General features: G+C 39.4%; 1 pseudogene; it reads left to right on the top strand.

Annotated features, from left to right (window-relative positions):
- Positions 1 to 4,148: 4,148 nt before the first annotated feature.
- Positions 4,149 to 4,896, top strand: LOC107530966 (protein maestro-like; annotated as a pseudogene).
- The last annotated feature ends 22,953 nt before the right edge of the window (positions 4,897 to 27,849 follow it).

Raw genomic sequence — 27,849 nt, 5'->3', positions numbered from 1 at the left:
CCGGGCTCTGTCGATTCGGGACTCCCTTACACACGGAAGTCGCATTTATCAGTCTGAACATTTGGTCTGCACATGACCACATTAGTTAGAGGGGAAGTCTAAGATACAAGTTACAATTTGGATTGAAAAAGACATTTTCTAACCCTAATTGGAAAAGGTTTTCTCAGCTGCTGTAAGCATCTTTCCTCCTGGTTACGTTGAAGCCGAGTACTGTTGCCAAGATTCAAAGCCACAAGAGAGGAAAACTAGGCAAGATCATATCTTCTGATAGCAATGAGGTTACTTTGAATTCAGAATTATTTCCTGAGAAGCAAAATGTTCACAGTGAAGGCTTGAGGCTTACAGAAAATCATCCCGACACCGCCGCTGTAGTTTGCATATCTCTCACTTGTCCTTGACTTGACACACAACTTGAGGGATTTGAGGTGATTAATAGCTTACTCTCTCTCCAGGGTGATGATTACCTCCCTGCAGGTACTATCATCCTAGCGTCTTAGCCGTCCGTCCGTAATGACTGGGGTTTATGTGACCCCGTCTTAAGGAAGATTGCAAAGTATTCTGTGCTTATGATCTCTTGCCTTTGAGGTGCATGCCAGAATTGTTATTCAGCACATTCTGCTGGGGAAACTAAAGCACTATATTCAGAGAACTTGTCCTAGGTCCCACTGACAGGCAGTGACAGAAGCAAGGTTTAGCCCCTTGATCTCCTCATTGCTAACCCACTATTCCCTCAACCCGACTGCAGCTCCCTCTTCATTTTCAGAATGAATAGGAGCCATTAGCTTTCACATTTCACCCCAAGCATTGAAAACAACGAAGTCTCCTGGCAGTGTGAAAATACATTTATATACTAGATTGAATTTGTGTGACGGCATATGGTTCTCTGCAAGTGCTTTGAGATATCCTTTTAACAACAAAAAAAAAATCTGTGAGGGGGTGACCTAGCTATGAGTCCTCAGAGGTGAGGCATGGGAGCCGTTGAACTTGTGTCACACAGAGTGGCTAAATGCACACGTTGCATGTTGCAAATGTGATTAAATGGTGCCAGTGATGGGGTGAGCCTCCTCTGCATTGGGGGCTTCAGTTTCTCTTGTTTCAAACTTTCTTAGGATTTTCCCCCTCATCAACCCCTTACCAAATGACACGTTCACATGTGACCATAGGTGCTGACTAAACTCCTTTGTAATTCTGTTGAATTCCTTATACGAAATGGATTATGCTTTGGTACTGTATGTGCACAACCAAACCCTCTAACACCCAGTTTCTTTTGTCGGCATCAACCCTAATTTGACTGCCTTTCTTGTGCTAAAAACACAGCCTGATAAAGAGAAGAATTTGGTTTGACTCACATTTGGCTTGAAAACATAATGTTGGTTAAGGACCCCACCTAGGCATGTTTTGTAACAAAGATACCTCTCACTTTGAAGTGACTATTTATTGTGTTCTTTATAAAGGGCAGGAAAAGGAAGAGATGGGAAACTTAGATGCGTCGAGCATTAATTTTGTGCAAATATTTTTCATAGATGCTAACGTATTCAAACCTTGTAAAACCTGCAGTATAAATATTATCCCCTCCTCCCCCCCATTTTAACACAGGAGAAAATTGAGAGTCAGAGAGGTTAAGTAAATTGAACAATAAACTAATAAATAGCAGAGCCCAAATTCAAACACTAGCATGTCTGATATTTATTAGCCAAACTACACCTGGGAGGCCCTTGGGTCAGTTTAATTGCTATCAATGAATATCATGGACATAATGGAACTAGGGCTCCCTTAAAGGGAAAGCTCACTATATAAAGGGCTGTACCCATGTATATATTAAATAGAATCACAAAAGAAATCTTTCCCACCCCTATAGCTTGTGACACTTGAGAAAAGCTACTCACCAAACAACAACAAAAACAAGCCCAAACAAACAAACACTTTAAAAATAATTGAACTGTTTAAAAATCTCTTGCGATAACTGTCAGGAAACCTGAGAGAAAATATGTGTCCTAGGCTCAATTGTTTGGCAGAATCAAACATCTTTTGGATTCATACTTTGTGGGGGAGTAAATTGTAGGAGAATCTGGTGCTGTTAGTCAAAGTATCAGCATCTGGGTAGACTACTTAAAGGAAAATTAGCATTTCGCATTTCTGAGCACTAACCATTTTAGATGGAGCTCTTTTTGCTAGAGGCAAAAAGACCACTTCCAACTCTTAGCATCAATGGATTTAAGTTGCATAAACATTACATTCGCTTGCAATTGTTCCTCAAAAAAACCTCAGAAAAACTGTAAACCTAAAAAAAAAAAGTAGTACTCAGGCCTAATACGGACTCAGGCCAGAAGACAGCACCAGATTGCTGGGCAGCCGGAGGTGAAGTATTTCAGGAGGTGGGAGGAGACCTAGATTCCGCCCTATTAGCATTTCTGCACAGGCTCCAGGGTCACAACCAGCCGTGTGCCTCTGAAAATAATTTTGGAACTTTGAGCAGGCCATCCCTGGCCAGTGCCTGGCTGATGTTCTGCTGAGTGTTCAATTCTAGTATTGAAGCTATTCGTGTTCTCAACAGTAGAGGTCCTCAGTACCATAGCTCTTCAACTAAGGTGGTGAAAAATTATCCCTTGAATTATTTGGCATTCGTGGTCCTTGTAGAGCTCAGTCACTTTATGGATGCAGTTGTCTGTTAATAAATCATTAAATGAAAAATACTTAGGCCTTGTCTAACCTTGGCTTAAAGTTTCACAGTCTTGTGGAAAGCCAAATTAATGCATCAAAAATGAGTTAGCAGTGGGATATTTGAAAAACATATATAAACCATTTTCTGGAAATTTTGGAGTAAAAAGATCATGTTTTAAAAATACTTTAAAGTTTTTTGAGATAAAGGGCAGCAGAGATTTTTGGGGAGGCTTGGGGGTCACTTCTGGTTCTCTAATCACAGCCAACTTATATATTGTGTTTAGAACTATGGATCTACAACATACTTAGGGTGGGTTTTTTGGTGGTGGTGGGTGTTTTTTTTAATTTTCTGTCTATCAACATATTTCACTAAAAACATTTCCACTTGCCCTATCTTTTCACCAGAATCTGACATTGTCCTTAATTCCTCTGTTCCTTACTCTCCATAGCTAAGCAATCACTAAATCTTAACAGTTCTACTTCCTATATATTGATGGTGCCATTTCCCATCTCTTTAGCCCCCATGGCCCTAGTTTAGGCCCTTAACTTAGCTATTGTAATGGTTTTCTGACTAATCTATTTTCAATCTTATCTCCTTCTAAACCATTCCCTGCCTATTTAAAGAATTACCTTTCTAAAATGCCATTTCCCTGCTTAATATTTTCAGTGGTTTACCATCATGACTCAATAAAGCCCAACTTTTCTTAGCATAGCCTGCAAGTTCTTTTATAACTGTGTCCCTAACTACCTCTTCAGCTTTATTGCTTCCTTCTCCCTTCACCACAGCCCTCAAATCTGTGTTCCAACCTACAATGAGCTAGAGTTCCCCAACTACATCAAACTAGTTCAACCTTTCTGTTTTTACATGCTGTTTTTCTCGCTAATATTACTATTAATTCTTCTGTCTCTTCTTGTTCGCCTGTCAAGCACCTTACTCTTCCTTTATAACCCAGGCCCAGTATCTTCTGTTTCTTAAAACCTTTCCTGAACCCCAGGCACGGTTAGCTATTACCCTCTTTGTGCCAATACTACACTGTATATATTTTTCTACTAACACTCTCCATATTAGAGTAGGTATTTCTCCCACTAGATCATGCTATGGGGAGAGAGGGGCAATTTTGCTTATCAGGGGACATTTGACAATGTTTGGAGATATTTTTGATTGTCACACGGGAGTAGAAGCCCTAGTGGGTAGAAGTCAGAGATGCTGCTAAACATCCCGTAATACCCAGGACAGCCTCCCACAACAAAGAATTCAGTCAAAAACGTCAATAGTACCAAGGAGACTCAGATATGGCACCTACCTGCCAGCTCTGTCGGAGGAGGTGAGGAGGAACAATGGCCTCTGCCAGCACTTCTGTCTGGAAGAAAACTGCCCCGTCAGCTCTCAGTGTGAAGCCAGACAATTCAGTTCTTCCCCATGTGGCCTTGGCACCATTTGAGCTGCTGCCCCAGCGCTGGAGCTCAGAGCGAATGAGTCCAATTCCATGGTCCAAACACAGAGAAGAACCCTGGGCCAGCCCCTTTCCATCTCCACCTCCCAGCCCAAGAAGCAAAGGACATCAATGGTGTCTTTCTTTTACAAGATCTCTTGGAAACTGAGGTTCCAAGAGAAACAGGAGCCTCTGAAGAATGTGTTTCTCATCTTGGCAGAAAGAGCCTGGCACCCCAGTGCTAAAAAGTGTCACGTGGCAATGAGAGGCCTGGGAGCCATGGCCTATGAGAACCCCAGCAAGGGGAGAAAGTACAGGAAAATTGTCCTAGACTTGCCAGTGCATGGATTGTATGATCCCACGAGTTCTGAAGCCATCCACGAGAGTATGAAGACTGACCATCATCCAGGGCAAGATCCAAAGGAAGGGTTTGGTCTCCTTTTTCACAGATATCACTCTTCACACCAGGACTCTGTTAGATGCCCAGAATGACAGCCTGAGATGACCAGCCTTGGTCTTGTTTGGGCAATTGGCTGCCTTTCCTGGGTGGAAATGAAAGACATTTTTCACCAGTAAAGTTAAGCAAACTCAAGAGTCCCTCCTGATTCATTTACAGGACAGAAACCCCCAGGTTGCTGAGGCTTGCAAAACTACGTTTCGAGCCTGCTCTCCCTATTGGAGACAAACGAATGAACCCAGCTTCCAGAGTGAAGACCAGCAAAGAAACCCCAAGTTTTGCCCGCAGCTGAGCCACTGTCATCCGGGGCTCCTTCAGGACTTCAACGCAAATGAAATTCTGTAAACAAAGGGCCACAGGGAAAGGTTTCCACACAAGCACATTGCAGGAGGGCTGATAGTCCCCCTCTCCTAACTCCTCAGATGCTTCTGCTTGCCTCTTGTGATTGTAATAGAAAGGGAGATGTTGGGACGGCAATCAGTGGCAAAAATAATACTGCAGAATTGTATGATTATATCCAAAGTAAATCTAAATTGCTTTCACCTAGGCCAGTTTCTCCCCATACAAATTTGATGAGAAGGTACATACTTCCTTTAAAACATTTAAAGTCTGTGTCAACTCAGTACTTATTTCTCAGCTTTCACTTCTCTTCTATTTTTAATTTTATTTTAATGTCTGAGGCTTAGGAGAGTAACTGTTGCCTTAAGTATTTTTTTAATCTGCTATTGATATTTGCCATTTGCTACCGATACCTTTTCTTGGTAAGACATATTTAAAGTTGGTACCAAAAAGGTAGTTTGGAGGGGTAGCTTCAGCTTCTCATAATCTTCAACAGTCATTGTCTCCAAGATCGTTCCAAACAAGAATTAATAAAGAGAATAAAACCTATAAAACGTGTTGAAAAACCTCAGACTGATGGTAACATATGGAATAGTAAGAAGTAACATTTATTGAGAACATATATAATTTATTGAGCACTAAGTGCTGTGCAAGTATGATTTAATACAACAGCCCTATGAGAAAGGTCTGCTTTGTCCTCATTTTATAGATAGAAAGCTAAACTTGCCAAAGATGACCCAATAATCGATGGGACCAGAATTCAAAGCCATATGATCTGGCTTTTGGTGGCCAACATTCAGCCACCACGCAGTACTGCCTTGTTATGGAACAACTGATGGATAGGTTAGAAGTGTAAAAAAATAAAAATAAACAATACCAAGGTTGAGAAACGATGCCAGACTATAAACTTATGCCTTTTTTCCACTTGGGATCCTCAAGACCTAGATAAAAATTTGGGCACAAAATAAATACTGGTTCAATGAATGAAAAATTCTGTAAGATTCTCTGCAGGGAATCCATCCAAAGGTAGACAAATAAGGTCCTTTGAAGAAATAGCCAGAGCTCAGTTCAGTTAAGGTGTAATTTGAAATTTATTTTAAAATGTCCTTCATAATGCATAGAGAGATTGGATTAAAATTACGACCTGATTATGTGCCTACTTCTTCTCCCAAAAAATTATAAAATGCAAGAAAACATATACTAAAAAGAAGGAAAAGTTAACCAGATTACACATTTTGAAGAATCCCTGAAAGAGAACCCAAAGGATAAAAGGAAATAACCCAAGAAATAATAGAAGAAAGTTTCCTAGATCTAAAGGAAAATAGATGCTTTCAGATTGCAGGGACCTATATCAGAATACCAAGGATTAAGAAAAAGCTGAGAACACCGAGGATAAGCTAAGGAAAACAATCTACAAAAGAATAGATATCAACATCGCATTATATGTTTCATTACTAAAGCTAGATGCCAAAAGACAAGGAAACAATATCTCAATATAACCTTGGATGGCCAGACCCAACATTGTAAAGGTGTCAGTTACCCTCAAATTGCCCATAAGTTTAATGCAATTCCAGTCAAAATCCCAGTAAATTCTTTTCATGGAAACTGACTAGCTGATTATCAGTTATTTATTGAAGAAGAACTGAATGAGACCATAAGAGAACTATTTGATATGTGAAGGGAGTATAGCCTTGCCAGATATGAAAATACACTGTGAGCTCGTGATAATTAAAACATTGTGCATTTGAGCAAAAATAGACAGTTCAGTTAAGGGAACAAATACAGAGCTCAGAAACAAAGTAAACAAAATAAAAAATATGTACACAAACATATAAGATAAAATATGTAGAAAAATGGTAAAGAAGGATACATCAAACTATTAATAGTAGTTACATCTTGGAAAGGGAGTAGAATTGAGTGTAGTAAAAGGAAGAAAGGACTTTTTAATATTTATGTTATCAAATTACTTTTAAAAATTTTGTGAGAATATATTTCTTGTATAAATAATTTAAAATTTACATAAATGTTTGTAATGACACCCTTATAAAAGCAGTTATGCTTATTATAGAAAATTTAGAAAATTCTGAGAAGGAAAATAAAATAAAACTTAGCCTATAACCCCAAAAGACTGTTATTAACATTTTGATCTATAACCTGACAATTTTTTATTCACATATATGCATTGTGATCATCTGCTGTAACATAAAAATATTTGTGTACACTATTCCTTTTAAAAGGATATATATTCCTTCATTTGTTCAACACATACTAGGGGTACAATGGTGTAAAAGTATAATGTATTTCATCACTCTTCTATTGTACTTTTAAATTTTCCCCAATATTTTTCAGTGTTGAAATACCTCTATAACAGAATTCTTATTGTGATTATTTCCTGAGACTAGATTCCTAAATTGCTAGAAGTGTTGTTGCTGGGTCAAACATAATGTGCTTTTTCTAGGTCTTTGATAGGTATTTCCAAAAGCCTGTCAGTCAACTATTATTTAATAGCCACCAGCCGCGCTTCAGAGGACCAGTTTCCCAGTGTCCTGACCAACTGTAATTTTTAAAAATATGAATTTGATCAGTAAAGTCGGGCATTCTGTTTTTGTTTATACTTATCAATTCCTTGATTGTGAATAAATTAATATTAAGGATATTAACCCTTTGACAGTATGTTGCAACTTACACATAAGCTTTTTAGCCCTGAGCCATAAAATGAGATTACATTAGATTCCCATTAGAGGCCTCAGTAATACTCCTTACTTAAACATGCTATTAAGCATGTATTGTGCATTGTATGTGTGTGTATGAAATACATCACGTACAAAAAATACCATTACCATCTTTGCTTGTGATTGACTCACAAATCCCTTATTGAAAAATAAATTCATTTTCAATCAATTAATGATGTTTTAAAAATTAAAATATTTTCTGGAAAACTCCATTTTGGAGGAAAGCTTTCTCCATGAGAGATTAAAATCTGCCTTAGACTTTTACATGGATTAAGTTTTAAATTAGCATAGAAGAATAACAATATGAATCAATTTGATCAAAGAAAAAGTGTCACTAATTATTTAAACAAGACACTTATAACAGGGATTTAAAGGCAAAGAAGCGGATTTCCCTTGCATGTGGATCAAATCAGAAGTATCCCATAATTGACTCTTTACAAGACCCTGCTTCGGTATAATGGACTAGATATTAAAGCTCGAAGTATTTAAAGCTAGTTTCCGTCTTTCTCTAAATGGAGGCCCGCCACTAAGAGCTATTTTACAAGTCTGACACATTAGCTGCATCATGGGGAAAGACACAGGCTCTGCTTCTAGGGTCCGGAATTTCAAGTGCTTTCAATAGTTAAATGGTGTGAAATGGGTAACATTGAACCTGTGAGAAGCAATGAGTGCCTAAAAAATAAATTCCAGATGGGAAGTTTGATGGAAAGGGATATAGATACTGTAATGGTTCTTTCAATGAATTAATTCCAAAAAGAACTCATACTTTTTTTGTGTGTGTGTATTTTTAGCCAACTTACTTGTACATGACTTTGGGGGGAAAAAAACTAATTTTCTCCCTTCTATTACTTAACATTGTTTGGAAACAAAGGAGGTTTTGTAAACGATTGCTGTCAGATCAAACACAGGGGCAGAATAAGAGAAGTCATATAAGTATTTTATAACTTTCTTAGAGCAGTAAAGTCAAAGGGTCAAGTCAAGACCACAGCTCTTCCTTACAGTGTAATGTTAAACTAAATAACCAGCTGCTTCATACTTGATTCCCACTACAGGATGGAGGCTTCGGTACCTACCACTGCAGCACGTTATCCAGGGAAACATACCATATTTTAATGTATCCAGATATTTTGATTGCGCAGCATCTTTAGTAGTTCACGTACAAAATAACTCGGAAGAGGCATTAGAGGGTAGTGAAAAGGGTTTTAATGTTTGACTAGGTGTGGATTCAGATCCCAAATTTTTCACCTAGTAAATTCATGATTTGGATCAGATTACTTAATGTTAGGGCCTCAGTTTTCTCATTTATAAAACAGAGATAATAGTCATATTGTTAAAAGTGTTAAGAGGATTACGGAATTCAGGGTCTGAAAAGCACTAAGCGGAGTGGCTAACTTATAAGCCCTCAAAAAATCATAGCTGTTTTTATTCACAGTAAATACTTGAGGAATTAATTTTCTTGTAATTTTTCTTTCCAGTGATCAAAATAAAAGCTAATTTGTACCAAAAAGAGGTCCTATTTTGACACTGGAATACTGGCCATTCTTTCTCTGGTACAGAGTACAGAATATTGGAAAATATATATTTGCTTCTATCATTCAATACATATAAAGAATGGAATCAAGCCAAAGCAAGACCCTCACAGTGGGTTTTTGAAGTTCTAGCTTCATATCTTACCCAACACAACTGCAAAGACCACCAGCTCCAAGGTACTGCAGGCTTCCATTAGAGGGAGTCACCTTGGCGGGAAGAGGGACGCGCTCTGCAGCTCCCACCGCTCCGTTGGCAGTGCAGTAACTACCCATAAGTGAAAGGTGCTGGAAGAGTCAGGCTAGGGATCTGGCTCTGACTCTAACGTTCTCCCTGTTTTCATTACCAACTCTACTTTTATGGTTTAGAGCTTGGCTATAGTAAACTCCAGATTGAATAGACGCCTCAAATATACATCTGAGACCAGCATTTAGCCTTAAATAGCAGTCAAGTTGCCTGCAGATGCATTTTTTTGAAATGGGGCATAGGAAGGGTATTTTTTTTAAATGTCAGGCATCAAGCGGCCTCACAAATCATTTTTACGTGGCTTCCTGGAACGTCGTTTTTAGCAAATCCTTTAACAGGGGATTGACTCATTTGTGTAGTTCTTCAAAGGAAGGATTTTGCAGGTAGCTCTTCATGAGGCCTGCCACCTTCTAGCATTTGGGAGAAAGATCGTTTTAAAAGAGTAGAGATGTTTACTTTTAAGAAGTCATTGTTTGGTACCTGCAGCCATTAGCTCAGTAACTAAACTGCTGGCAATGTGAGGAGTAAAAGTGTGTGTCTGTGGAGTCCTGTACTTCAGCATTTATGGGTTTGAGATCCCAGGATTGAGCTGGCGTCGCCAAACTGTGATGTTTCAGAATCTCATTAGCATTATTAATAAATAGACATGGTTTCCTGTTAACCTAAGAGCTGACTGTGGCTTATTTTATAAGTATGAATTCCCTTGTATGATGTCTGCTTTGAAAGCAAACCATTTAGGCATTCCGAAATTATTTTTTGTCCCTTCATGTTGGCTTTTTGAAATAAAAATATATGTGTAATTTAGATGGCGTGTGCCTCTAACTAAGTTAAAACATAAGCAAATCTACTTAGCCAAAAAGCCAAATTTATTCTCATTTTATTAGGCAGGTGGTGTACATATTAGATGGTTTCCCTCTCGGGTTTTACATTTATTTCGTGTGTTTTTCTCTGAAGAACAGGAGTTATTCTGTCAAAAGTGGGGAGGTGAAACCTCGGTTAAGGGGATACTGCAAATTCTACCCTTTCAACAGAAGTAATTTATAGTTTCATAATATTCCAGAGTTTCTCTTTGTCTTTTACATGACAATTTATGACCAGGGCATTTTCATGTTTCCCTTACTCCTTGCTACAAGCCTGAACAAATAAGCTGTGTGCGCACAGGGTCTGTTTCCCCATGCCGTTGTCCAGCTATCGTTATTTTTTCTTCCCCTGACCTCACGTGACATAAGCTGGATTCTGCATTGCATTACTTTAATCCAGAAGGTACATAATGTGAAACTTAACTAGTGAAAATGAGGTTTTGTGTTATTTTGCCTAACACTATTCTTGAATGCAATGCAGTTGTTAAAAACCCAATCTTCCGAATATAGAGAAAAAGTTCTCAGCTGCCTAGAGAATATATTTATATCGTTGGTACACCTAAAGAATGACTTTTTAGACATTTGCCCTTGGGTTTTTAAAAATTTATTATGACATACAAAACCATGTAAAAAATTATACAATGAACACCTCTACTTACTGCCTAGCTTAAAAAAATGAAACTTAAGCCCGGTCAGAGTGGCTCAGCGGTTGAGCATGGACCTAGGATCCAGGAGATCACAGTTCAGTTCCTGGTCAGGGCACATGCCCGGGTTGCGGGCTCGATCCCCGGTCGGGGACGTGCAGGAGGCAGCTGATCAGTGACTCTCTCATCATTGATGCTTCTCTCTCTCCCTCTCCCTTCCTCTCTCTGAAATCAATAAAGATATTTAAAAAAAAAAACAAGAAACTTAAGAAGTGAAACATCAGCCATGAAATTGAAGCCCTCTGTGTGCCTCCCTCCCCGGTTACATTCTGCTTCCGACCCCCTAAATGAAGGAATCTGGTGTTTATCACTTGCAGGCATTTCTGTATGTTTTTAATACACATGTATGTATCCCTAAACAATACCCAGTAGTACTGTCCATTTTTTAAACTTTATATAAATGTTGTCATACTAGGTGCATTCTAATGAAACTTGCTTTCTCTCTCAACATTTTGTGTCTGAGATTCGTCCACACTGACACACATAGCGCCCACTCATCCATTCTCACTGCTGTGTGGCATGACAGTGCACGCTTATGCCACATTCATGAGTTTCCTGTTGATGGACAGTTAGCCTGTTTGTTTATTTTTTTGCTGTTCCTAACATTGCTACTATGAACATTCTTGTGTGTTTCTATTTGTGCACATGTGCAAGAATTTTCTGGAGCATATCTCAAAAGTAAATGTATATTTACCTTTTCTATTTATTGCCAATTTATTCTCCAAAGTGGTTGAACCAAACTATACTCCAACCACCAGGTTCTGTGTCACTATCTCATCAACACTTAGTATTAATAACACTTTTTTAATTTTTGTTAATCTGATGGATGTGAAATATTTCATTTCCCTGATTACTTAGGGAGGTTTAATATCTATTTGTTGGTTGGCCATTCAGGCTTCATCTTCTGTGAAATATAAGCTTATATCTTTTGTCCTTTTGCGGGATAGAGGGATTATTTGTCTTTTTCATACAGATTTGTAGAAATTCTTTATACATCGTGAACATTTGTCCTTCGTTGGGTCTGTGTATTGCATTTCTTTTTCTAGTTGGTATCCACCCTGTTCACCTTTCCTATGGTGTGTCACTTGATAAAATGAAGTTTTAATATTTAAAATGGTCAAATTTATTATTTTTTTCTGTGTAGTTTATGCCTTTTGTGTCTTAATTGCTATAGCTTTATAACAGATCTGGATTTATGATGGGACAAATTTCTGCACCTTGTTTTTCAAAATTATGCCCTTGGATTTTGAAAGTGTAGTTATTCCTGGCTTTTCTAATAGTATGACTTCACTTTGAATATCAATTTCTAGCCATCTGATGATTTCAACAAATGGGCTGAATATATCTTTCCTGCCTCTACTCCTCCCCTATTCCATCTCCATTTCAGCCTTTCTTCTGCCCTCTCTGGTTTTCAACAAAATGTAAAAAATTATGGTTATCTCTATACAGATTGCCAAATAGATGATCAGTTGCTCTATAAGAAGCCAAGATTCATAAATTTAAAATTGTTAATGCTAAAAGGAATCAGAGATTATTGACTTAAGCATTTTCATAAGTGATAAGATGCGAAATTTTTTTTAACTAAATCAAATTTCTCTAAGCAGTAAAAAAACTAAGCCATGATCAAGTACAAAAAACATATGCTTTGGATTCAGACAGTTCTTTCTCTTGCTAGCTACATTATTCAACTTCTCTAAACTTTGGTTTCCTCATTTATAAAATTATTTCACAAAGTTTTTGTAAGCATTAAATGTTAAATATCCTGCATGATGACTGCAGTCTGGTAGGCACTTAACAATGTGATTCTCTCCTCACCTCTATCCTAACCCTTTCCCTTGATGGTAAGCACAGTGCTATGGGAATACAGTCTTAGGGGATTTGGTAATGCCTCCACTGAAACTTGAAGAATATGTGGTAGTTAAGGGTAGGGAAGGGCCAAGGAACATTCTAGGCCCAAGGAACAACATGTGTTCACAGTCTAGTTTCCTCCATGTAGGCCACAGCTATCTTTTGGCAATTAAGAAAGAAAATTACTTCTGAGGCTTCTTTGCAGGTTATGTACCTTGGTAATGAGTTGGAACAAGGGGGTTGGCCCTCTTAATGAATTTTGGACTTAATGAATTTCTTGCATTTCCCCCCCACACAAAACATTTCAATTGGCCATGGGTGTGTGAAAGCCATGGTGGTATAGAGCAGTGGATCTCAACTTGGAGGGACCCCTGGGAATTCCTACGATCCTTTCAGGGGCCCATAAGTCAAAACTATTTTTTTAAACGATACTAGAACATTATTTGCCCTTTTTACTATGTTGACATTCGCACTGATGATTTGAAAGCAGTGGTAGATAAAACTGTTGTCAAGAACCTGTAGTAGTCATTGCATTCTTCAACACACGCTCACAGTGAAAAGAAACAAAACAAAAACACAACAGCTACAAATACAAACATCCAGTTCCACTTGAGAATATCCTCGATGAAGCAGTAAACATTATTAGTTTTATTAAATCTCAACTCTTGAGTACAGGACCATTTTAATGGTCTATGTAACAAAAAGTCCATAAAGCACTTTTGCTGTAAACCAAAGCACAATAGCTATCGCAAGGAAAATTATCATGCAGTTGTTTGAGTTGCAAGTTGAACTAGTTCCTTTTTTTCTTTTCACAAAACTTAATCTTTACTTGAAAAAATTACTCACAGACAAGTTATGGTTACTCATATTTGGAAGACATTGCCTCAGTGATGAAAAAAGGGAGCCAACGACTAATATAGTGTTTGTGGTCAACAATCAAAGTACAGCTTTCAAGCAAAAATAGAATTTTGGAAAACTAAGACTTTTTTTATATCAATAGTGATTTTAACAAGTGTGAATTTTTGGTTATTGTATAAGGAAATGTACCAACATTTGGAAGCTCTACATAACTCAGTGAACAAATATTTTCCAAATTACCAATGAAGGATGGTACAAAATCATTCATGGGTGAATTATCCATTCAGAATGCATGAGAGACCAATGGTTTTAATGTCATAGAGTACAAAAAGTATATTGATAAGATTCCAGATTCTACCTTGCAGCTAACATTTAAGGAACTACCACTTGTTAATTTTTGGTTTATCATCCAAGAAAAATCGCCACAATTATCTCAAAGGTTACTTGAAACATTTCTCCCTTTTTCAACTACGTGTCTGTACGAGGCTGCTTTTCTTCATATACATCAACCAAATTATTTCACAGCAGTTTATGTGCAGAAGCAGATATCAGAATCCCCTGCTGTCTTCTATTAAACCAAAAAATGTGAGAACTGCAAGTATAGAGGGAGAAAAAACTTCGGGATTTAAAGAATGAAATAACAGACTTTGGAATTATAAAATTAGAATTACAGGTGGAGGTTGAACACCGCAGGTGTTCTAACTATGAATTAGCAGAGTTGATGGAGTGTGTTGAACAAGGGCAGGATTAGAACGCAGTAAAAGATAGCACAGTGTATTTTTTTAAAAATCACTAGAGTCAGAACTGATGTCTCCTAATTCTACTATTAAGCAGCAGTTACTTCAAGTCAAGTAAGAAGTCACTTCCTTTTAAGGTTGACAGATTTAGCAAGTAAAAATAATACAGCACACCCTGTTCAATTTGAATCTCAGACAAACAGTAAATAAGTAGTATTAATATGTCCCTAATATTGTGTGCAATTCAAATCGAACTTGGTGTCCTGTATTTATCTAGCGGCCCTAGTTCGTTTTTCAGGTCTTAATTTTCTCACAAGTAAAATGAAAATGTAGGCTAACCTCCTATATCTTCCCTTCCACTGATGCTGTTCCTTGTGGTAAGAATTAGGAATATGTAGGGTGTTTGTGCTCATGTGTTTACTGAGAAAGACTCTCTTTTATTTTGAGGCTGTTCTTCTACCATAGTAATTCATAGCTTGCGCACCTACCATCTACAGCCCCATTTCTAATTCTGATTTTGTTATTTTGCATTCCACTGCTTTCTTCTCTAGAGCCCAAAGTTTATTCTCCCTCTATACCAGGTGTTATCAAATTTTTTGGTTTCAGGGTGTTATAATACTCCTTTTTTCATGAGATGACAGGTATTGTTTTTCAAATGTCCCTTTTTGGGAAAAATTTCTAGTTCATCCTTAACATTGTTTTGAAATTTTACTTGTATCTGGCATCTAAAACATTGGAAACCACCGCACTAGATGGCGTCTCCGTTTCCCCCCAGCCTTCACAGTCCGCGGACTTGGCCTTTGCAGTCAGGAGGTAGGAGAGGCACATGCACGTCCACCTGACGGCGGCGCGTCTCCAGCATGCTCCCTTCGCCACGCCGCGCTTTCCTTAGTGGGTAACGCGGGGGACTGACTCTTGCTGTCCTCGCCTGTGCTAGTTACTGGGAACATGAATGAAGTCACGCCTGGAGGTGCGCCGAGCTCCTCAGAGCGGCGTGTAGAAGGGCAGTGAGAGGCCATTCCCTTGTACTGGGAAGGATAGTTGAGATTTTAAGACCTGAAAAGCTGAGAGTATATTTAAACTATTGTTTTTGAGTTGCACATCTTCAGTTTGCTCCTTAACAATATGTTTGCTATGATTTCAGGAATTTTGTGATCTTAGTTCAGTGTTGACATTTTACATCCACCCCAGGACTCTAAGTACTCTTTAAGGAATGCATGGCTAATGTAGTAGAGAGAAAAGTCTAAAATCACAGTGTATCTAAGAGCCAAAAATTCCATCCTTTTTTATTGGCTTCCAATATTGGCCTTAAACAATATGACTCATTTTTCTGGAAACACCTGTCAACTTAAAACAAGCAAAAAAGACAAAGCCAGAATCCTCTAGAATTACTGAAAAGTCAGTCATCATTTCTAGTCTTCCACATTTATCATTGATTGTTTTTCTAGACAATTTCTTAGACTAGCCTTTCACCAAAAATTAAAGCTGATCCTGGGTGGCTGAGTTGGCTGGAGTGTCGTCCCATACACCAAAAGGTTGTGGGTTCAGTTCCCAGTCAGGGCACATACCTAGGTTGCAGGTTTGATCCCTGGTCAGGGCATGTAGGGGAGGCAACTGATCGATGTTTCTCTCTCACATGGTTGTTTCTCTCTCTCTCTTCCTCTCTCTCTAAAAATCAATAAAAACATATCCTCGAGTGAGGATTTGAAAAAATAATAAAAGCTAAATATGATGCATTGTGCACCGAGAATTCTTAATCCAAAGCCCCAGAGATTACCTGACTTGATTATTACACATACTCTGTCGTCTCAACCAAAATAGACTTCTTTTGAAAGGGAATCCAATTTCCAATGGGTTTAACCTAGAAAAACAGCAAAAAGCTAATAAAAGTTCAGAGGCTGGTCCAAGGAAAGCATTGTGGCTGCTACACGTTTGGAGGCCTGGCCCAGCGGAGAGGTTTGGGAGAGCTGCCAATTCCTCTAGTGAATTTGCTGTTCTCTGGGATGTGGGATGGGGCACCTGGTAGACTCCTGGCAAATTCTTGCCCAGGAATAAATTATACTAGAGTGCGTTCCTGTATTAGCAGAACTTGGAATAGTTGAGTTACCGGCGTTGTTAACAGACTTAATTTTTTGTAAGAAAGAGGGAGAGAGTAGAGGTAACCTCTCTTGCTTCTTCCTATACCCTCTTCACCACCCAAATTCGGCGTGTGGCCAATTCATATTCTGTGGCCCGTCTGAGAACCAGGTTTCTTCAGAAAAACATTTTAAACACCTAGAGTAATGCTTACTGTTTCTAGCTATTCTCTACCATAATATCCCACAGTAGGGTTTCAGGTATTTTAGCCAAGACATAGAAACTATAATCACTATTCAAACTTGACTTAATTTTTCTGTTATCAGCATCTGGGTAACCTCAGCAAGCACCAGATGGTAATGACCTTTCCTTTTCCCCCCTCATTTCTGAGATCTCTGAATCTGGTGCTCTAAGTTCTATTGTCAGGTTTAGCCCCTTGTGTGTACATATATTGTGTGGCACTGCATGGTAGATTTTACGTCTCCATACAGTGTAGGGTTCTGGTCAGGAATTTCTTCCTTCTGCTGGGTTTCAACCTTGTTTTCTTCGTTCTCAGCTGGATTGGCTAAAGACAAGGAGCTCGTACAAATTTGGCTGTTAAAACTATTAAAATGAGAGGTGTGTTTTTTTCTGGATTACTGCCTAGTATGTCTCAATACTTCTCTGAGTTCCAGGTTTTTTTGGCTGCTTCTCCATATCTTAGAAAAATTGATTGCACACTCTTCTAGGAGGGAAGTTCTGCCTAAGTGAATATAAAGAAAACAATTATAATACATCGTGATCTCCAGGAGGAAAGTAGACATCAACTATAAAATAGTAAACATCACTATGTAAAAAAGTCAGTGAGGCTCAGATTGATTCTGCCATGAGATGTCTCGTTTCTAGTATATTATGCACATGGGATCCTAACATCAGTTTGAGGCTTGGGAGGGCAAAAGCCAAAGAGAGATATTTTTGTGTAAGATGAACTTGGTCTGTTTGGGTATAGTAGGCCTGAACCACTGAGAAAGGCAGTGATTCCAAACCAACTCCCAAAATGACTTCAGAGAACTTGCCTCTCTGCTGCCAGGATGGCTCTCTCAGACTTTTCACGTGGACCATAGAAAAAAAATCAACAACTATTATCATTAAAAGTAAAATCACCTCATTGATTGAGGGCCTACCATGTGCCAGTAATTATGCATATGTTACTCTGTTCTGATAGAGACTGAATTGAATATGTACGAATGGCCAACAAGCACGCGAAAAGATGACCAACATCATTAGCCATCAGGGCAATGCACATCAAACCGCAATGGGACAGATGCCACTTTACATCAGCTAGGACCGCCAGAGTAAAAAAAAGCAATAATAACAAGTGTTGCATAGGCAAGGTGTGTGGATAAATCAAAACCCGTGTACACTGCAGGTGGGAATGTAAAATGGTGCAGCAGCTTTGGCAGACTGGGAGTTTCTCAAACCATATGTTATTATATGACCCAGCAATTCTACTACTAGGTATATGCCCAAGAGAAATGAAAACATATGTCCGCACAGAAATTCGTACTCAAATGTTTATAACAATGTTATTCATAAAAGCCAAAAGGTGGAAACAACCCATACAATGGAATATTATTTGGCCATAAAAGGGATGAAGTACTGATACAACATGGATGATACTTGAAAACATTATGCTAAGTGAAAGAAGCCAGTCACAAAAGACCATACATTGTATGATTGCATTTATATGAAGTGTCCAGAGGAGGCAAATATATAGAGACAGAAAGCAGTTAATGGTTGCCTCTGGCTAGGGTGTGTGGGGAATGTGGGGAATGAGGGAGTGATAGCTAAAGGATACAGGATTTATCTTTGAGCCGATGAAAATATTCTAAGATCGAATATGGTAATAGTTGCACAACTCTATGAATGTATTTAAAATCATTGAGTTGTACTCTTTAAATAGGTGAATTATATGGTTCGTGTATTATATTTTGACAAAGCTGTTAAAAAAATGCATCAGTGGCAGAGAGTACTATCATTAGAGCACTTACTTCTGTTATTAGAAAGCCAAACAAAGAAGCATCAAATAAAAATTCTCCAAATGTTTAAAAAGAAAAAAGAGGAAGCTAAATATAAATGAGCAAACAAAATAGGAACAGACTCACAGATCCAGAGAGCAGACTGATGGTTGCCAGAGGGGAGGCGGGGTAGAGGCCTGGGTGGAAAGGTGAAGGGAGTGAGAAGTGCAGAGTGGTGGTTACAGAACATCCCCGGGATGACAGAACAGCACGGGGACATAGTCGATAGTGCTGTGATAACTGCATGGGGCCGGGTGGGACTGCAAATATCAGGGGCATCGCTTTGTTAAGTATATGGTTGTCTAACCACTATGCCGTACACCTGAAACTAATACAGAATAATATTGAATGTAAACAGTAAGTGAAAAATTGAAAAAAAATTTTTAAGAAAAATAGTTAAGTGAGGTACAAATCTGAAAGTTCACAGAATCAGGACTGGCTAGAATCAAATCACTTAACATCTCATGTGTGGGAGTCTTTCTCTGTATCACAGGAGCTTCCATCGTCAACCTCAAGTCCCGTGTTTCTTTACACTTTAAAAAAAAATTATGACCAAGAGGTAAAGGATTTAGTCAATGATGACAATGAGTGGGGAAGGGGGGAGGGGGGAGGGGACTGGAGAGGGCGATTAAGATCCACAAGCGTTTACTGGGAACCTACTGAGTGTTTTGTGCTAGGCTTGTAAGGGACACAAAGCTGAATAAGGTATGATTTCTCTGGTTCTTGAAGAGTTTGCATCTAGGAAAAATTTGATGGAGTAAGTGACCCAGCTATTTGGGCCGAAGAGATGGAGGGAGGAGAGAATATCCATCCTGGAGTTTCTTGGCAAATGTGTATGTTTCATAAGGTTAAAAACATTGGAAAATGCTGACCTGACTGGTTACGTTCACAACACCGTGTGATACATGACTCTTTTCCACGTCTCTGGTCAGGTCCATCTGAACATTTAGAGTTTAGACCCTCCCACAAATGCAAAAATCTGCTTATATTATATGATTCTCCTTTCCTCTCTCCCTTTTTTCCTTCCTCTTCTCGTGTTGATCTCCCACATCTAAATGGAAGGCTTGAAGTAGAGTTCTTCCTGACCTTAATGATACCCAGCCCTATCTCCTAGGACAATCATAGTTTACCCTCTGGAGCTCCAAATTGGCCACTTGTTGTACAAAAGGCTTCTGTTGCTTTTTTCTTTCTTTCTTTCTTTCTTTTTTAATAGAGCCGGTAATGTTCTGGATGACTCTGCGGTTAACTCTGCCCTGACCCTGCAGCTCAGTGGTTTTATTAGCTGTGTGTTTGGCTCTGGGATCCTCTCTCCATAGCTATTGTCGTTATTGAGTCTCTTTGTGTCTCCAGTGAATCTCGCCTAAATCCCTGGCTGTTATCTGGCCTGGCTATGTGTGTGAGAAGTGAGTGCATTCTTGTCTGAAGTACGTCCTGACTGTCTCTGATAGCAGCCATTTCTGACCTAACTTTACTGGGTACTCAGATTGATATGATTAAGATTAATGAGGCTTACTTCCAGTCATGAACCTATTCAAGGGTAAACTTGTAAATCCAATAAGTTCTGAAGATGACTAGTTATGCTTACCTTTCAACCTTTAGGGGATTTGAGGAATGATTTATAAACACTCCTTTTCCCTCCAACAATATCATTAGAAAGATATCATGAAAGATACGCAGGTCACAGGATTATTCACAAAGTATATCATTTTGTTAATAATAATTCTTAAATTACATTTATGTGTTTGTACAAATTCTAATGAATGGTAGTTCAATAAAGTAATTGCCTGGATTGGAAAAAATAAAATTAAAAAAAATAAAAGTAATTGCCAAGAAGGCATGAAAACACACACCCCAATTAAAAAGTGTGTAGTTCTCATGATTACTATGACAAAATCCTTTCTGAATTGGACTTTCTTCAAAACATCCACTGAAATGACCACGTAAGATCATCTACAAGAAAGAGAGACATGAAAATTACAAACTTGCGCTAATGTAAAGATAAAGTTGGCAAAGGTGTAAGGATCCTGATTCCTAGTAGCTTCTCTGTTACTGTGTCTGCTCGTTCTGGAAAGCTAAGCTTTCCAGGTAACTGGCTGCTTGCCATTTAAGTACACTTTTCCATTAGTTTAACCAATGCAATTTCCCTGGCTTTTTAAATGTTTTAAGTTAATCTTCTTTTAATGCCTCCGAGCCATGCCCATGAATGTGGAGGCAGCATGACAGTAGAAAAAACACAGGCTCTGAAGTCAGCAGACCTGCGTTTGAATACTGGCTCCTGCTCTTAATAACTATGTGACCTTGGACAGAGTTCTTAAAGTTTTTAGTTCCAATTTCTCATCTATAAAAGGGGGATGGTAGAATCAAATGTAACGGTGATGATTTGAGGGTTAAGTGATATAATGCAGTGGTTTCTAAGTATTTTTCACCCAAAATTTTTTTTACAAATGAATTTTATGCAGATCCCCGTTGTGAACAAGAGCAAATGCTCTCTCTGAGTTTTTAAAATCATTGTATCTAGCGCAAAGCCTCACACTAGTAGATACAATTTAAATGACAGCGGTTTGGTGTTTGCATCACTTGATGTGAAGCTTTTATTCATTTTTATGCTTTTATTCTTATATCTGCCTTTTAATGTGGTTTTCTGTCCTCCATCAAACTGTCATTTGTCTCTTCTCACTGTAATCATTGTATTTGCTTCTCCCTTCTTTTAACTTGCTTTTTTCTAACCTACTCTGAATTTAGAAACCCAGGAGCCATGACTTAAAATTATGTGTCAGAGCAACCAAGTTCTGCATGAGGGTTTTAGACTATGCATGTGAGTAAAATACATGATCATGTACTTTGGGCTCAAACTTTGAAACACAAATCTTGGTTATTCAGATACCTTTTCAGAAAATGGTACAGTGGAAAGAATAAGATTTTGGGAGTTAGACAAGTCTGAATCTTAACTCCTCTGCTTGTTAGCTGTGTGGCCTTGGGCAAGTTACTTGATCTCTCTGAACCTCAGATTTCTCATGTCTAAAAAAGAGAAAATAAAACCTGTGTCATAGAATCACAATGATTAAATGAAGAAATATGTATGAAGTATATAATGGAGGCCTAGACACATGGTAGATGGTACATAAAGTTTTATTCTCTTTCTTGACTTTGCCCTTCATCTTTATTTTCTTCCCGATGTTTCTGGATAATTAAGTTACTGTCTCAGGTGAGATATATGCTCTCATGGTATAAATTTTGGAATTTGTTCGGTTAGGAGTAGTGGTGATACCATAGAAGACTGAGACCATGAGAAGCTGAGAGATGATGTCTGAATATAATTTTCCACCTATAAAAGAAAAAGGGAGGAAAAATGCCAAGATGATAAGGCAATTATGTGAGGACTATAGCATAAAAAAGCAATAGTACAGACAGTGGTCAGCCTTAATCAGGCACTATTGTGAGCTATCTATCTTGTTGGCCAGTTTTGACAAAATCTTGACTATATTTGTAAGGTGGAATCCAGTTGTTTTAAGTATCATCAACAGTTAAGGGTTTTGTCTGTTTGAACTTACTTTTAAAAGGATCTTTTGTTAGTGACTATATATTCTGAAATGAACTATATTTTATCAAATAGTTAACTTAAACATAAATCTATAAACACATCCATAGTAATAAAGAACACAGTTCTGACATTAGCAAAGGTGGGATGGCTCTTTGCTGGTCCTGTTCATTGCCTGGTAGTGCACTGTCAGCCCACATTCTGGGCCCCACGGTGTCCTACAGTCCTCACTGTTCTCCCTTGTTCAAATGCTTTTAACTAATTGCAGAGAGTTTTCATCTTCTCTGTCTGCAATTGCTCAAAATTGTCTTTAATTACAGTCTTTGGAACTGTATTTCCACATCTGCTCCTGATGGAACCAGTTAAAGCTATAACACAGGAAGGTCCTCTCTCTTTCACTGTGCACCCTGCAAAATGCAAGCTCCAGCCATCGCTGTCTTGCACAGTTTGATGCCTCTTGCTCTCACTCCCTTGTTTGTATTCTCTCCCTGTCTGTGTCTCTCTGTTTCTTTTTTTTAAGGAAAAGCCTTCTGCACTGTGCAGAAGAATTAATAGCTCCTGTGTCACACCATGTCTTTTTTCTGACTAGTGAACTAGAGTTTTGTTGTTTAGTTACTTCGGGCCCATATCAATGTGGACATCAAATATCTAAGCACACTTTACTGAATTATGAAAATTTTCCTGGCTATTTTTTGTTTGTTTTTATGTGCTTTACTCTATTGTTTCCTAATTAAATTCTGATCATGGACTGAAGGGTTTATAACACAATCTCTGAGGAAAAGGAAATTACTAAATCTAAAATTGGAGAAAGTATAAAAGAAAGAGAAATTAAGTTAGATAACTTGATTTGATTCCATTTTAAAACTTATATGTTCATTTGAACCTGGTTTGTACAAATTCCAAGGTACTTTTCTGGAGCTCTCAGTGATAAAGACATGAGGTAAGCTTTCTTTAGAAAGTGAGTCTTTTTTAAGGTATGAAATCAGCCTTTTAAGTTAAGAAGCCATAAGGTAATGAGGACTCCACCATCACCACCAGCCATTCCTTCTAGCTTCATGCAATCCGTGGAATAGTGAAAAAAGCACCAACCTTAGTATCAGGACATGATTCAAGCCCTGGCTTTTTACTTACTAGCTATATGACCGTGGCCAAGTCATTTAACCTCCCTGAACCTCAGTCTGTAAAATGGAGATAACTTATCTTGTAGGGATAATCTGATTAGTTTGCAAGACCATAAACTGTAAAGCACCATGCCAATAAAATTTTATTTTGAAGTCATCAGTTTCCATCCTCTCCCTTGGGTTCACTCCCGAGCGATCCTTCCAGAGCCAGTCCTCTTGGTTCTGAGCCTACCTCTTGATTCAGGGTAAAAGAGGACTACCCTCACCCAGTACTCCTTCTAGAGAGTGTCAAGCACTTTGCATATGTTACCTCATTCAATCTTCAGATCCTGTGAGTAGTTACTGCGAGGACCGGAATCCAGGCAGTCTGGCAAAGTCAGCCTTCTTAAAGCCACGTTGATTTGAGGTGGCTTTCAGGCAGCCATCAAAACCTGTTACTCTTGCTGCCACGAAGGAAAAGGATTCTGAAGGAGGTTTGCTTTCAGGAGGATGCAAACTCAGCACTAGCCAGAAGCCAGTGATCAATCCAAGGGGGGCCCTGGATACCTCAGGAATGGTGCCCTCCTGCATCCTGGGAAGGATTCACAGGAGGTGGCAGCTGGCCCTATAAAGACAACAGCTCTAGCTTGATGCAGCACCTCTCGGGGCCGCTTGAGGGTTTGAGACCAGGAGGCCTGGTAGACAGCAATCCAGGGCAGCACTAGAGAGCTTTGAAACCAGTGAGGCCTCCAGTCTGGGCTCTGCAGCCAGTCCAGGCCTCACACTGAACATCTCCAGATGGGCCTATATCTGAGCTGCTTTTCCTACCTGGGCCAGGGGAGGCCTGGGGAGATCTGAGAAGAGAAAGGGAGGCCCCAAAGTGAAGAAAGCTGGACAGGAAGTTTCCTAGCACAGCAGAGGCCTGCAGCAGCAACGGGAGAGCACTGCCCCCACCAGCACTCAGTGTTCTACGAAGTGCAAAGATTGTGTCAGCATTTCCATTTTAAACCTCTAATTTCATAGGCTTACAGCTCAAGTTGTAAAAATTCACTCTGGGCTGAAGTTTGGCATCCAGTCCCTTAGCAGTTCTTAAGCTGCATGCTCAAAAATGGAGACATTTCTAGTTTGAGACATTTGGGGACTTCTATAAACACCCCCAAAACTTCATGTGGTAAGAATGGGTTTCTAAGTGGTTGGTCTACAGTGCAGCAAAAGCCTGCCTCTGTAAATTTCTAGAAAATGTATTTTGAAAAAGTAATATTGTTCCTCCACCAGAAATGTGGATTTCCTACCCGCTGAACTTGGGCAGTGGAACTGAGTGGAGTCCAAGTTACTGCAGTCTGAGGAGCATGTCATGTGACCGTCACTGCCACTCACCACCAGGGGCTGAAGCTGTTCTCACCCTAAAAGACACTTGAATTTCCAAGTGGAAGCAGCTTTGGAGAGAGTTGAAGTCAGTAATTAATTCAGGTTTTTACAAGTTATGTGACCTTGACCAATAGGTATTTAAACTTCAATTATACTTTCCATACAGGTTTGCTACAAACAAAAAAGATAAGTCAACACAGCCTGCCATAGAATAGACTTATTGGTAGCTCAGAGAAATGAAAGTGCCCTTAGTAATTCTAACCTCTTCATTTTAAGATCTCCACTCATTCTACACTTCCCCTCACTGGCCACTAAAACTAGGAAAGACATTAAAAATATTAGGTAAACTGAAAAGTTAACCTCCCAAGCGAAAATTCTCAAGAGTGATATTAAAAATCCCCAGTCTGAGAAATCAGACAAGTGACAAGTAGCTAAGAATTCTACAGGCGTGGCAGGGGTCACTGAGAGTCGTGAGAACCTGAGTCAGGAGATTCACTCAGTCACCTGGTCTCCTTATGACATCCTGATCCGAGGGAAGTTTGGAGTCTGGTCTCCTCAAGTGCAGGGACTTTGGCAACTGAGGGAAAGGAGCAATGACAGTAACTCGGGTGTATGCCCCAGCTGAAGGAAGGGCAGAGCAGGAGCTGGGCAGCCACCATATAGGACCTCCCCATCCCAGGCAGAAGGTTGCCCCTGGTTCCCAAATAGTCCAGGAGACTTGGCGAGTCAAGGCTTATCTCAGGGTAGAGAGGCCATGCCTGGCTGTGGCGCCTGGTTTGGGAGCAAGGAGAGGAATCCACGGCTCTGAGCCCCAACCCCAAGCTGCCAACATGATTTCTATCTCTAGAAACAAGGTTTCTTTCTATCAACAAAGGGATTTTCAGAAAAATCTTCATTAATGGGGGCACTACTGAAATGTTCATGGAACATTCAGGGGTCGGGCAAACCTGAAGTTTAACTTTTACTTTTTAAATGTCAAAAGCAAACTGCAGATCTACCGACAGTTAACAATTTTACCTCTGCTGTCTAATCCTTTTATCCACTGTAAATTCCGTTCCAAAGGGAGTCATTAAGGCAAAGTAAAAGTGTCCAATGAATACTAACTGATTAGGGAGGGGAAGCTAGTAAGGTTCCTATGAAAGCAAATGCATTTCTAAGCCCTTAATACTATTTCTTTCTTCATATTTTTAAACCATGCATTCAAAGGAATGCGTATAAAGTATATATGAGGCAGAAGAGTAAGTAGACACTTATGTACCAAAACACAGGCTAGCGAAAAGGCCACCGTCCTACCCCCAAGACCTCTGCGTGCTCCTTCCCCTTTCAGGCTCTGCTCCCTCTTTCTGAATGCTCTGTTTATTACTCCTTACCTTTTCTTTAGCGTGTGGCTCTCCTATGTGAGTACATATCCCTAAACTATACTGCTCAGTTTTTTGCTTGAGCTTTATAAAAATGGTGTCATACTGTATTATTCTGCAGCGTACTTCTTTTATTCACCATGTCAATCTGCATGGCTAATTTCATTTTCACTGCTGTGTAATATTTCACTGTTTGACTGTACTGACCTTTACTTAACCACCGTCCTCTTGATAGACTTTTGGGTTGGTCCCAGTGTTTTGCTGTTACACACTGTTCTGCTTTGAGCATCACTGGACCTGACCCCAGGGAACATGGCAAGAGCTTTTCAGGGGGGTTATTTCTGCTGGGTCACAGAGTTCGCACATCTTCAGTATCCCAGATAATGTCACATTGTTTCCCAACCACCAACAGCGTGTGCTTGTTCCTGTTGTCCCATAGCCTTTCTAATTCTTGGTTCTGTTTGACACTTAAGTTTTGGCAGTCTAAGGAATGTGGAATGCTATCTTTTTCTGATTTTTCATTTCTCTGATTTCCAATAAGGTTAAGCATCTTTTCATGCTTATCAGTCGGTCATATCTGTTCTTTTGTGAGGCATGTGTTCAAGTCTTTTGCCCAGTTATCTATGAAACTGTCTTTTTCTTATTAATCTACGTGTGCTATATCTTTATCACTTGGTGTGTTGCAAATATATTACTGACTTGTCTTTTCAGCTATTTATGCTGACCTTTGATAAGCAAAGCTATTAATATAGTTTGTTACTTCTGTCTTTGCTCTTTTCTTACATAATTGTTTCTCAGAGGAGGGAAAATAAGCTGGAATTCAGTTCATCCTTAGTGAGTGGCTCCCCTCGTGCCTCTTGGATTGTATTGGTTGGGATGAATCTGGAGTTGATTCGGTTTATTTTACACATATTTTTACCCCCAAAGCAGGAGTCTGTCTCTAGAGGCCCTCAAAAAGTACAGGCTTTTGTTGATAACTTTCACCTGTTCTGGGGGAATTCTGCTTAGTGTCAGACAACCATTTGAGTTTCAGAAAGGTTTTTTGTCCCTGAGAGTCCGTAAGAAATTGTAAAAAGGAGTCCTCACGCTTGCTTGGGGCTCATGGTGGTGTAGAAAGATGGAGCTAAGAGCCTGGCACCCGGACCAGGTCTCAACCCTTGTCCACTGTAAGCTCTCAGGTTCTCAGTCTTCCGTCTGTCACATGAGGACACTTGCCTTCTCCCTGTGAGCATCAATAAGATGCTCACACGTGTGCCTGCATGACACACAGCTCTCAACAGTGCTTGTCCCTTTTACCTAAGGAAGGGTAGTCCTTTAACAGCAGTCAGCCTACTCAGCCCTCTGGTCTTTGGCCAAAAACCTTTCCTCTGCCCCTCTCCCCGGACTTGCATCTGCACATTTGGCCTATGTGAAGACTGTAGTAGAGAAATAACTGTTGGCCAGAGCTTCTGATTTTTTCCTTTTCTTTAAATACTCAGGAATATTAATACCATGTGCTTAACCTTTCCAACTCAGCTTACTCATCATGCTCCATATATGTGTCAAATGAAAAGCCAATCTTATTTTTACAGGCATAGAATCTTAGGGAGGATCACTTAGGACAAAGTATAACTGGGCATTCTGATTTTCATTTGGTCAATCACAAAGTTTCACTCACAAATGCCACATAGACTTTCATTCATATCCCCCCTTCTCTCTCCCTCTCTCTCTCTGTTTGTCTCTCACGTGCACACACACACACACACACACACACACTCCTGCACAGTATTTCTTAGTTACTATAATCTACTCAGAGTAGCCAGCTCTGATCAGAATGACTCAGGAACAGTGGTGCGGGCGTTTTGGCTGAAAAGCCTTCAGTCCCACCCTTCCTGCTCTTTGTCAGTCTCAGGAGCTCTCCAGGCCTTTCTCTTTGGCGAGGCTTTCCATCAGCCCTCCTCGCCCTGGCCA

Source organism: Miniopterus natalensis, chromosome 17 (genome assembly GCF_054644295.1).
Source record: "Miniopterus natalensis isolate mMinNat1 chromosome 17, mMinNat1.hap1, whole genome shotgun sequence".
Classification (NCBI taxonomy): Eukaryota; Metazoa; Chordata; class Mammalia; order Chiroptera; family Miniopteridae; genus Miniopterus; species Miniopterus natalensis.
Note: the sequence above shows the minus strand (reverse complement) of the source record. Positions and strands in the feature narration are given on the sequence as shown.